This window comes from Leuciscus leuciscus, assembly GCF_965113295.1.
Source record: "Leuciscus leuciscus genome assembly, chromosome: 23".
Taxonomy (NCBI): domain Eukaryota; kingdom Metazoa; phylum Chordata; class Actinopteri; order Cypriniformes; family Leuciscidae; genus Leuciscus; species Leuciscus leuciscus.
Window position 1 is genome coordinate 8,182,993 of NC_138747.1, and position 13,204 is coordinate 8,196,196.

The 13,204-nt window shown below is 36.5% G+C and overlaps 1 protein-coding gene across 1 annotated transcript in view; it reads left to right on the forward strand.

Annotated features, from left to right (window-relative positions):
• Positions 1 to 13,204, forward strand: part of pcdh17 (protocadherin 17) — a 71,002-nt gene that overhangs the window by 30,499 nt on the left and 27,299 nt on the right. The gene's annotated exons all lie outside the window — the stretch shown is intronic.

The following is a 13,204-nucleotide window of genomic DNA, read 5'->3' on the forward strand; positions in this document are numbered from 1 at the left end:
CCACCTTGGAGGCCTTCTTGATTGTTTCTATCAATTAATATCATATATAACATATACAGAAAATCCTAATTTGAACAATCTGTTGAATTGATATTAGCCATAACAATTCATTCATTCATTCATTCATTCATTCATTCATTCATTCATTCATTCATTCATTCATTCATTCATTCATTCATTCATTATTCTTATTTGTGGAAAGTGTCATCTTTCTCTTTGCTGTTTTCCTCTGCATGTCCCTTTCTCAATCGAAATGAAAGCTTTCAGTCAGAGGTCTCAAACGGTTATTCGTTTCCTGACCTCACCGCAGTTGAATCTTCATGCTGTCTCGCTCTCATTTTCGTAACAGCTCATCTCTCGCTCCCACTCTTTCGCTCTATTTGCTTTTCAAACTATCTTCCATCCTTTAGACTCCCTATTTTCCTTGTCCTCTTTCCTCCATCTTTCAATTTCTCTCTCTCTCTCTCTCTCTCTCTCTCTCTCTCTCTCTCTCTCTCTCTCTCTCTCTCTCTCTCTCTCTCTCTCTCTCTCTCTCTTGTATTCCAGCCACGTTCTCAGTTTATCAAAGCAGGCAGGCCCATTATGATTTTATAAGCCAAACCACTCTAGCCGTTCCATTTAGTGAGTGCTGGTTAGGCGCTGGTAGGCGCTTCCTTAAAATTTTGATAATGGAACATGGAAAATGACTTATCATCCAGCAGGCCATGTCACATTCTCAACCTGATTAAATATGAATAATTATTCCGGCTCTCTCTTGGTAGGACAAATTACTCGTGACATGTTAGAACAATAACTTCAGATAAGAAAGCAGTCCCATACTCCCTTTCCATTGCACTCGTTTGCGAAAGAAGCATGTAAAGATGGTTTTATTCATCTATACCCAGGTCTATTGGGCCATGTTGAAGACTATTACACTGGGGCCGTATTCCACAAAAGACAATCTGAGAAAAAAAAAAGAAAAAAAACATGAGAGAAAGAAAGAGAATAAATGGGCCACAGAAAGCAATACATCAAATATAATGGCACAATTAATCAATAGAACAGAGGGGAATCTGCCGCTATCTGAGCCGAGGCAGCGGACGAGTACGCCAAGCCTGTCTGCCTTGATTTGGCTTGTGTGTGTATGTGTGTTTTCATTTGGATTCAGGAATAGACTGAATGCACTGGCAAGAGAAATTGGCCAATTAAAGGGGCCCATATGTTTCATATTTTGAGAATGTTGTTATTTAATGGTGCATGGGAAAGGGTTGGAGAATGGCTGAAATTAGCTAGTTTAACAGTGTGACTCACTTACACATACAAAAAGACAAAAGCCGCAGCCACAATAGTCACATATCCAACAAGCTTTATAGTTACCTAAGCCAAGAACAATAAAAACCTGACAGTCAAAAGTGACAGTCTGCATGTGTTTTATCCTTATTTGTAGTTGTCGTCGACTCTTTCTGCATGTTACAATGTTAGCAAATAACTGATGACAAGTGAAAGTTTGAGTGAGTCAATCATTCACTTAACCAATTTGTTAAAAAAAAACTTTGGTTTATTCAGACACAAGACAACTGACTATCTTCTATAAGTAAATCGTTGATTTACTGAACTAAAAACAATCTGCTTAAAAACTATGATTCATTCCGGAATTAAACGACTGACTGTCTAGTGAATCATTTACTCAAACCGAATCATTTCGCTCACAAACACTGATTCATTCAGGAACGAAGCGGCTGACTTTCTAGTGAATCATTTTCTCAAACCAAATCGATTCATTAAAAAAGGATGATTCATTCAGGAACAAAACACTAGAGCTTTGATCAGAGACGCCAACCAGTTTCCGTTTTGACTTATTAGGATTATTTCCATTGACAGAGAAAAACCTGGAAAGAAAAACATATTCCTCAATATTTTCGTTGTGTTTATTGAACTCTTATATAAAAGTGGTGTCAAGTGGTGTTTTTCTGCGTGGAAAGATGTACAGTAGGCTGTAGTCAATGAAACACAGACACTGAGCAGCGTTAGTACGAAATCGCAATCAAACTGTAACTCACTGCTTTGTGTTTGCGTTAAGTTAAATATGTTGTCTACTCGGATTAGTTTTATAGTGTATTTAGTTATCCTCTCAAACGGGTCCCTTTTGATGACCAAACTTACTTTACTTCCTTTCCTCACTCTGTTCTGTTTTATTGAGTATTGAAATCAATAATTAAGCTACAAGACAGTTAATTGGGAACGGCTGTCTGTTTTGTCAATATATCTCCAGATATGTCCAGAGGGCTGGGTGTATCTTCTCTCAGACAGGCACACTTTAAACTCTCTCTCTCACTGAAATGACACATGACAGTCTAGAAAAAGCCCAGGCTAGCCTAGAGATCCCCTGTGTCCTCTTGTAAGCATTATCACATCCAACATTAGACCGTCTCCACTACCACCAGCTTCTAAATCTGTGTTAAAAGCTTCTGAAATGGATATTTTACAGTTGCTGTATGCTATAACAACATTGCTGTGTAGTAAACATTATGTCTCACTACATATGCAGCGTATTATAGTGGTGTCTTTAACAGTGGAGTATTATAGCTGTTTATGGCAGCAGGTTATGGTCAGTGGATATCAGTATGTGTGTGTGCAGAGGAGCTGCTTGGGTTTGATGCATTATTTAGGAAATGGGAACTTTTTCTGCCTGCTTTTCCCTACTTTATCACCCTCTCTTATCTCTCAATCATTGGCTTTGCCTCATATTACACTATATATAATATTTATAATTATCATTAAATTATTAAAGTGTCCATTATTACAATTATTTGTTTTAAAACTTAAAAGCAATCAATACTGCAGGTGAAAAAGACTTACCAAGTAGCTTCCTATTCCTTTAATGAGACACTTGAGCTTGTTTGTCTTTCACAAGTTTTGACAGTTCATAGTGCAATTCTAATTGACGTTGTGAAGAATAGGTTGAAGTATGGGTGAGACGAGTAGCAAACTATCTTCTGCACAAATCAACCTCTGTGCAATGCCTTTTTGTTTTCATTTACTCACCCTCAAGTTGTTCCAAACCTGTACACATTTCTTTGTTCTGTTGAACACAAGGGAATATATTTTGAAGAATGTTTTAAGCATACAGTTTAACTGTTTGTTTACAAACCATTGAATAACCAAACCATTGACTTCCATAGTATGTAAAAAAATAAAATAATAATACTATGGAAGTCAGCGGTGCCCCACAACTTTTTGGTTGCAAACATTCTTCAAAATATCTTCCTTGGTGTTCAGCAGACCAAAGAAATGTATACAGGTTTGGAACAACTTGAGGGTGAGTAAATGATGACAGAATTTCCATTTTTGGTTTAACTATCCCTTTAAGAGCTAATGGATATTATATACTCTTTCATTAAAAGGATCCATCCATCCATTATTTGGCTTCATAGTCTTTAATCAAAATCATTATTACTTTTTTGTTCTGTGCAATTCTAGTATTGAATGCCTACTTTTCAGTCAATTCCTGATTAAAAAAAGTCCCATCCTGCATGTTTTTTTTTCTCATTAAATGTGAAATACGTCACATTACAGAAGTAAAATGCTATTTGATGTTGACTTTAAGTACCCCCTCGAGTACGTTGTGAATTCCATTTCTAGATGCGTTTCTAGATACACATACATGCTTGGAATATTAACTAGCTGCTGTACCAACAACTGTTATTGCTGATGGCAAATTGTGTATTCATAAGGGCAATATTAAATATGCGAATGAAAAAAGAAACAGAACAAGATCTTAATCGCTGGACGGAGTTTTTCTTATTATTGCATGCATACACATGCGTGTTTTCACTTACTTTCAGACATGCACCCTAGCTACTTTTCAGGGTTGTGAGAATGTAATGCCCGTATAAGTGTGTGTGTGTGTGTGTGTGTGTGTGCGTGTGCGTGTGCGTGTGCGTGTGCGTGTGTGTGTGCGTGTGTGTGTGTTTGCAATTTTTCATAGGTAATATTTCAGTCAGGCAGAGAGAGACCCAGTCTGTTCACACAGACACAAACAACAGAGGGTAGTAGAAGACAATACTCATTTTCCTCTCTCTCTCTCTCTCTCTCTCTCTCTCTCTCTCTATATATATATATATATCTCTCTTTCGCCATCTACTCTAATTATGTTCACCCTCTAGCGCAAACACATTCATAGAAATCATAACAGGGAAGACATACGCATTGTGAATAGAACTGCAGTCCCGCATGGATCTAGTGTCATGTTTTGATCCCTGTAGAGAAGAGTTAGTTTTATCTGCCATGTTCCTCTCGCTCTCTCGTTCTCTCTGCTCTTAATTGGATCAGAACCAAGTTGTTCTTAGAACAAACACAAGCTCTGTTCCAAAACCTAGTGAGCTGCCTATACATAGACAGTGTTTTAAGGCATCATGTTCCCAATGGGAATGCTGTTCTAAAAACATGGGTTGCAATTTGAGATGTTGTTTTGGCCCAAATTTAAGTACCCAGAATGCATGATGGTAATTAATTTTTTATGTGATTTATAAACTCTTTTACTCAATATTGGCGTGTGCTATCCATTTTTTTATTATTATTATTTAATACGCACTCTATTTTTCTTTCTGTTTCTGTATGTTTTCTTTCACTCCCCTCTTTTCCTTCCTCCAATATTTTTTGTCGCCCGGCACGTGTGCAGTCGTGAAATTGATTAATTAGGCTCTCTAAATTGGGAGCTGTGTATTAATTTAGCAGAAAAAGTATTTTTCGTATTAATTGGTGATTAATTGATGTAAAGTTTTGCCTGCAGCATGGGCTAATCCTGGAATGTGTTCATCAGCGGCCATCACACGGTCCGATACGCACGTATACGAGTAACGAACACCAGACCATTACACGCAAGTCCCGAGATGTGTACCTTGCGATAATGTGTGCGTGTGTGAAAAGGTCCCATTAGATTGCTGTGTAAGTGTTCTCGATGACCTCTCTTAATTGTGTTTGATTGGAGCGCGATAATCAAATTGTCTCACCTCTTTTCCACTGTAATGCTTCAGATTATTCGTCTGAAGGAACAAAACGGGAGAGAAGGATGGAGAAACTGAAATAGAAAAAGAAATTATTTAAATAATTGAACCAGTGTCTTCCAGTCTGCTAGCTGGTTAGCTTGGGTTAGGGTTATTTTAGTATAGTATTATTTTCTAGAATTTTTTTAAATTAGTTTATCTGAAATGACAAAGAACAAATTAAATCAATGTCATTTCCGCCCATTTCCGTTGCTAAATGGGGAAAAAAGGAAATCATACAAAAGGAGGAATTTAAACTAAAGGTTTAAAGAGAAATTGCTGGAAAAGACGTGTAGATTGTGGTTATAACTGCGCATCGACGAGGTGAGAACCGAAAAGCCTCAATGCAAGCCGAACGCCAACTCAGCACCCAAATGAAAAGAACTGCTGGAAGTTTGAAGGAGAAGGAAGGTGAACATATTTTCACTTACCTGGGCTGCGGTGACGTAGTCATCAGCGGTTAGTTGTTTTTCCATGCCCCAAAACAAAAATGTACATTTCTGTTTTTTCCTTTGCAAAAATCTGATCTTGTTCATGGGAGTATGGAACTTCCGAATCTGTGGTCTTTGAAATGGAAATGTATGCAGCTTTGAACGTAAGATTTGTCATATTGTTGTGTTTTTTGTTTGTTTGTGGTTATTAAGAGTGATCATTTAAAGTTTTTTTTTTTTTTTTTTTTTTTTTTTTCTTGTACGAAATACAAAAAATATTTCTAAACTGAATCCTATGTCCTAAAACCTTGTGGTATTTATGCTATTTGGGTTATATTTCTTAAAATATTGACAGGGTTACTCCTGTCTGGCACCCAAATTTAACTTTAATTTACACTAAATCATTTTTTTATTTATTTATTTATTTATTTATGTATTTATGTATTTATTTTTTATTATCGGGTCACCACCGTTACTAGCTATATATATATATATATATATATATATATATATATATTCCATTTTCATTTTAGTTAAAGTTTAAGTATTTTTTTGTCATTTGTATTTATTTACTTATTTTAAGATATGTGCATATACTTTTCTAGAAAATTTTCGATTATTTTTGTACTTCAAGTAAAAACTAAACAGAAATTACAAATGTTGAACTAGCTTTTCTAATAATGTTTTTTACGTTTTTAGTTTTAGTTAACGATAATAACCCTGGTCCAGTTAACCCCTGCTATAACTACACCATTATGGTGCAAAAGGAACATATATTGCTAGTATTTCATTCATACATGCACAGATATATAAACTCAAACTTTTATGTCAGATGTTATTAATCGCGATTGATCGTTTTGAGAGTACTCTTAAAATCGTGAAATGGGTTTCTATCTGCATTTGATGTCACAGCGCAGAATCATCATGATAATGAAGGATTAGAAGTGTTTAGAAGTGTTTTAAAACACTAAAAAAAAGTATTTTAGCCAATCAGCATCTTCGTGCTATCACTAGTTGTGTTCGAGTTGAAGTGGTGCTGTGCAGATTGATCGGTGTATAACATGAAAGTCCCGAGAGAGCGATAAGAGAGTAGGCGGCTTTTTAATCGCTCTCGTGATACTTTGATGTCATACACCGATCGATCTGTGCAGCGACGCTTCAAGTCAAACACACCTATTTTTGTAAGGGTTCAGAGTGATTAGTCACATGGCATTGGTTCAAAATAAAAACGTTAGCAAGCCAAGCACCTGCCATTAAGATGAATGAGAATGCTAACGGATAGATTTCTCCAGACACAAACCCAGTCACCCATTTCCCACTCTTTTTTTTTTTTTTTTTTTTTTTTTTTTGCCGTTGTAATCAAGATCTCTTTTACCCACTTTATCTATTGGAACAAAGCGCTGTGATGCTTGGTCACACACACATTATAGTTTTGAGACTACCTGAGAGTGACGGCTGATTGATTCTCTGTGGCCACCGCAGTGCTTTGAATTGAATAGTCAGGTGGAGGCAGGGCTCTGGGAAACAACAGACGCTCCAACAAGAATCCAAAATGCGTCAGAAAACCACACAGGCAAAAGGTCTGATCAGACATATTGATTGAGATCCTGATTCTACAAGCCTTGTTTAACTTCCCTGCCAGAAACAAGATTTATTCATCAATACATGATTCATTCAGCAGGGCCTTCGTTAATGAAACAGGTGCTTGAAAACGCAATGTGTTTAAAGACGTCAATCGGCATTCATAAAGCTTGTAACTTGGAATAGTTCACTCAAATATCAAATCATTGTAAAATATATAATAACTGAAAATGTCATTGACATCAAACCTGGTGTGCCTAATGTTTTAATATGAGTGAAAAAATGCAGTGGACATAATGGGATCTGGTTGAATCAGACTCATTAAGCTATGATATTATTAATTTACATTATTTTTCCCTGCCTACGCAGGTTGTGTATGCATTAGCAGAAAAGAGTTTTTCAAAAGCAGAGAAGGTTATTACATTTTCCTCCAGAATATGCACTGATGATTCGTGCACATTAAGATCAAGGACGTTTATTTCGAATATAATGTCACGTTGTCTTTAAGACCAGTGCATTAGTTTCTCGCACTTGTTTTGTACGTGGCATCAAACGCTTCAACGGAAAGCACAGAAAAAGGGGTACGCCAAGTTCGTGTGGTGTGCTATAAAGGGGCTGAGATGATATTTCCTTCAGTTAGGAAATAAATCAAGAAACGAGTAGCACTCTGAAAACCTACCTAAAGGGATTGATATATTTTTGTGTGCATATCCCTCTTTGTGATCCTTAAACACATCCACTTCAAAAGAGCAAAATCAGTTAATTAATGACATTCTAACAGATGCCCTTTTCCCACTTGTTGCCTAGGTAACCTCCTCATCCTGGCACTCAGGCATTATTTGAATCCATATTGACAGATTTGAATGTTTTTTGCTCCTTTTTCCGCCAAAAAAAGGTCATTTCCTGTCATTCATTTTTTTACGCCCATATTATGAAGATGTTTTTTAGACGAAGATGCCGTGTTTGAAATGGCTCCACACTTCTCCAGGGCTATTCATACACACTCTCAATGGAATATATAAGCACTCTTGGCTTTCTTCTTGTCAATTCTTTTCAGGACTCTTCATTCACCTCTTTTCCTTAAGTTCCACATCTGTTTTATTCTTTCTTTTCTGCCAAGAAAAGCGGGTCTGTGTAATACAGATAAAGAATGGTGTGTGTAAATGACTGCCACAAGACATCAGGCTGTTTTTTAAGACGGTAGAGCTGCAGTACACACGCGCGCACACACACACACACACACACACACACACACGCAGACACTGTTATTGGTGATTCATATGTCTACTCACAAAAGCATTGGCTTGTGGAGAAAATGTGCAACTTTTAATGGTTGTATTAAAGGGTTAGTTCACCCAACATCGTTAATATAGTCCAAGTGACTACAGTGGCTCAATATTAAGTTTATAAAGTGACGAGAATACTTTTTTGTGCGCAAAACCCCCCAAAAATAACGACTTTATTCCACTATTCATTTGCTTCTCTCTGGGCCTCGAGTTTTTTCACGTAGTATAACTGTGCAGCGCTTCTGTGTTGTACGTCACACGTAGGCTCACTATTGGGCGACGCTGATCATGTGTGTGATGCGTGTGACGTACAACACAGACGCGCTGAGCAGTTACACTACGTGAACTAACTCGAGGCCCAGAGAGAAGGAAATGAATAGTGGAATAAAGTAATTCTTTTTGTTTGTTTTTTGCGCACAAAAAGTATTCTCGTCGCTTTATAAACTTAAGATTGAGCCACTGTAGTCACTTGGACTATTTTAACGATGTCTTTAATACATTTTCTGGGCCAGCAAGTTATAATGCCTTAGAAGCCTATGGAGGAGTGATCCAGCTCTCAGATTTAATCAAAAATATCTTAATTTGTGTTCCGAAGATGAACGAAGGTCTTACGGGGTTGGAACAACATGAGGGTGAGTAATTACTGACAGAATTTTCATTTTTGAGTGAACTAACCCTTTAATACTACAGTTGCTAAACTGCACTCACTAGTTTTAACTCTAAAATAAAATAAGAAAACAGATTGAAAAAGGCTGTCATACAAAAAAATTATAAACGCATGCAAAAACAAGAGAGAACCAACAACATATTAATAACTGATAATGTTTTAGTCAATGTTCAATGTATTTTTTTACATTGTAAAATAAAACCTGTAGTTTGCCTTTTTCCGTGTTTTCACTGTTATATGGTAGGGGGCGCTATGACACATCTTCTGAAAGAGTACTGAATCACCTGATCAAAACACATGCGAAGAAGAAGCAGAAACAAGCAATATTATGTGTAATTATATGCATATGTAAAATAACGCGAAAACATATTTTCCTCATATTTTGATGGTTCAATCGATCTTGTAGGGTCATTAAAAAACATTATTTTTGTCCACTACTGTATATTAGATTTATTTCAATTAGCCAAAACTGTTTTTCAACACTTTTAGTTTCCGTTAGCAAAAACAACATTGACCATAAGTGCCCTTAAAATCAGAGGGAACTAATGTATTGATATCAGATAATATTTTGGTTGATAATGTTGCTCAAGCTTCAACCCTAACCTTAAAATTGACCCACATCCTACTTTGTGAAATCACTGTAAATGTTCACGGATCCTTTCCTTTCTGTAAAGCAGTTCTGTATGAATTTCACTCTTGCACAACTCCATAATCTCCAAAATTTATCTCACTGAAGTTTATATTGCAGAAACTCTGGAAGCAGGGCTATATTTGAGTTTCACAGGAATAGACTCAGCTCTGTCATCAATGCTTTCGTGAGTCGACTGTCAGTAAGAGTAATCACTGTCATTGTATCGCTTTAAAGGGACTCAAATATGCATTAATATCACATAAATCTTACAGTTTTAGACGTCAGTTTATTTTTCATGTTTGACAAGTTTCGTATCTTTTTTTTTTTTTTTTTTGAGGTAGAGCTGTCACAACACATCTGATTTAGCCATATAAGCTCTCGGATTTGTTCTCTATCAATTCCGACAACAACAGACGTGTCGCAATAATGTAATTGATTTGTAGTCGAGAGAAAAACGTAGACAAATTAAAGGGTCAGCAAATCTCTTCTGATTTATTTTGGTAATTTTTTGGATACCTCTCAGCAGTGCGGTGATTCATCAGTCAAAATCGCTGAATAGTTAATCACTTTCTTTGCTGTATTTTTTAAAACTTGTAAATGAACTTTGTGCAAATGAGATTTTGATCAGAACATACATCAAAACAGATCATCTGTTTTCATGAGTCATGTTTCCAGAAACGTGTGGGCGAGAGATATGGGTTAAAAAACGTCTCGCAGGCACGCGAGCACCAGATCGGCCGTATAGCAGATATATGGCCTGTGACTGCGTGAGCATGAAAGCAGCTGACCTGCCGGGTCCCGTGGGGAACGGCGGCTTTTCCCTCATAACGATTACAAATCGCCAGCAATGCAATTACCAGGGGCTAAGCAATGACTCTGGCGACTTAAACAATGGTAGCAGGTCTCGGACAGCATTGTTCAATGGCAGAATAAAGCTGGAGATTTGCTGCTCTCTCAAATGCAATAAGACACTCATTCACTTCTGCAGAGCTTCTGGGGCCACTGAATGCTGTTTTCAGGGGCCATCAAAGTAATATTCATGCTATTAAGAGACTTATCCAAACATTTAGCATACTGGATGCTATGCTTTCCAATGGAGATATATGTCTGCATTACACTGTAAGAAAAAAAATAAAAAAATAAATGGTAATTGGTCATTTTATGGCAGGACGTTCTTCGTTATGTTTACGAATAATTTTCCTTTAACTCTAATGCAATGCGTAATTCAAAGTATATTGTGGGTAACCTTTATTTCTATAGCAGTTTATACAATACAGATTGTTTCAAAGCAAAAAAAAAAAAAAAAAAACATTACTCTAACTTAACCTCTAACAAGACAATGGTGTCATTATTCACCTCAAGTCTATTCAAAGTTGATTCAATTCAGTTCTGCAAAATTTGTCAATTACGAAACAAATTTGATTAAGCTTGAAAGCAGCTCTTCAGAAGACAATAGTGTTATCATCCAGCTCAGTTATGTTCACGTTTTGTTGTCATATGATAGTGTTAGTAGTAAAATCGATAATATTACTGAATATATTTCACTTTTATGGACTTTTAGTTTTATCGCCTGTTTCCTGTTTCCTAGTTTTCCCGTCAGTCATCTGTTGCCTTGGATATTGCAGCTGATCATTATTGAGTTAATTATCATTAAGTATTTAAGTTTTGTTTGGTATTTGCTATGCACTCGAGTTGTTTGCTTTTTGCTAATAAACCTTGTTAATATTTTGAAGTTCTTAACCTGCCTTCATCTTCATCTTCATCAACTTTGGACTTTAAACGTGACAAATATTAAGTTTTCTTTTTTTTTTTTTTTATTATATTTTAGGCCTTATTTTTAAAGACTTTTCTTATATTACATTACAAAATGCCCTGCGCTTAAGTGACGTCCTCGTTTGTTTGAAATACCCACATTAACGTTGTATTGTCGTTAAGAACAACAGCTGGTACGGCTAGCCTCGGCGGAGAACTCTAATTAACGTGTTTGTACGCATAGGATCTAAACAGGTACCATATGGGAGATTGTTGGTTCATATTTCTATATCACATCTGTCTGGTAAATGTGATTAATTGATGTTTAATGGCTTGCATCTCAATTCTATTGATCAAAAATGATGTCTCAGGAATTCAGTGCTCAGGTTTCAATTCAGTGGTGTCAATAGAATCGAGTGAGGAAGTGAAAGGAGCTTAATTTCTGTAAAACTCTGCTCTTTTGCACTGGAAGTGTAAAACTCTTGTGTCAGATGGTAGCCTTTTGTTGATGTTTCAGATAATTATTTCATCACCCCGAAATCCATGTGTTTTTTTTTTTTTTTTTTTTGTCCTCATTAATAGTCCCTCTCCTGCAACAGCCTTTGTTCTCTAACTGAATAAGCACGACCCAATTGATGCATGTGCATGTCAGAAGAAACATTTGGAGAGGGAAATTAGAAGCCTGAGCAATCTGGAGTAGCGTGAGTCTTATCATTCATGTATCACTCTTGTTGTTGTTGTTGTTGTTTTGTGTCCTCACCTCACTCGTTCACACTCTCCGGGCTCAAACGCACACACTTAAAGCAATTTAGTCCACTAAGCTAGCGCAATCCTACGGAAAGGCTGCAAATCTTTTTTAAGGGCAATATCAGGAGCTTAGGATTTTGTTTCCTTTATTATAGGAGATTTAAGGGATTAGCTTTCACTCTTAATACACAAAGTTTCATTTTGTTCCATTGTGAGTGTATTTGTGTGGTAACTGAAGCATTGCAGACATGAGGTTAAGAAAATATGTCTTGTGTCCACCATCCAATGTTGACTGATGACTACTTTTGTCTCATGACTCACGAGTATGAGAGCGTCAAGATCCTTTAACCCAACAAAACCTCATAATTCCATGTGAATGAAGTGTCGCATGCAGTTTGGACTGTCTCTGCTTGTTTGCAATGCAAGGGTAAATAAAGAACTGGTCTTCGAATCAGCACAGTGTTTTTATTACTCAAGAAACTCTCTATTAAGGCTAGGCTATATATATTAAGGTTTTATGCATTTGAGGAGCGGAGAAGAGTGTCTTAGTCTAGCATTTGTCGTTGAGTCGTATTCAAACTGTCTTAAATAGCACAGTTCATCTTTTAGATTTTGCAGACAAATGACAGAAAAAAACTGAGCGCTCACATAGCTACAAGGAACTTTATAATCTGTAAGTTGATGAAAACGTAATGCGTTAGACTTACTGCCTCAGATGCTGTCGTCCTAATGACAGACAAAACACGGATGTCCGAAGTTCAGTGTTTACTGAAGAAATACCGTTTTTTTTAATTTCCTGAAAAGTAGTGGTTTTGGACATACGAGGTTTCCGCCCGACAGCGACGATGTTTAATATGATATTTGCACATTTGTAAAACAAATTATTAACATGAACAAAACTTTGCTGAAAAACCTGACATGTCTATGTCTACATTCAGATACTCATATGTATGTTATAAAAATATTTCATTGATTTACATTATGAGCAATCAGAATTTCATCTTACTTTTTGGCCATATGAATATCAGCAACTGCATGCGCTGAATTGGAAAATAATACATATTTTTTGCTCAGTTTGGGCTTCT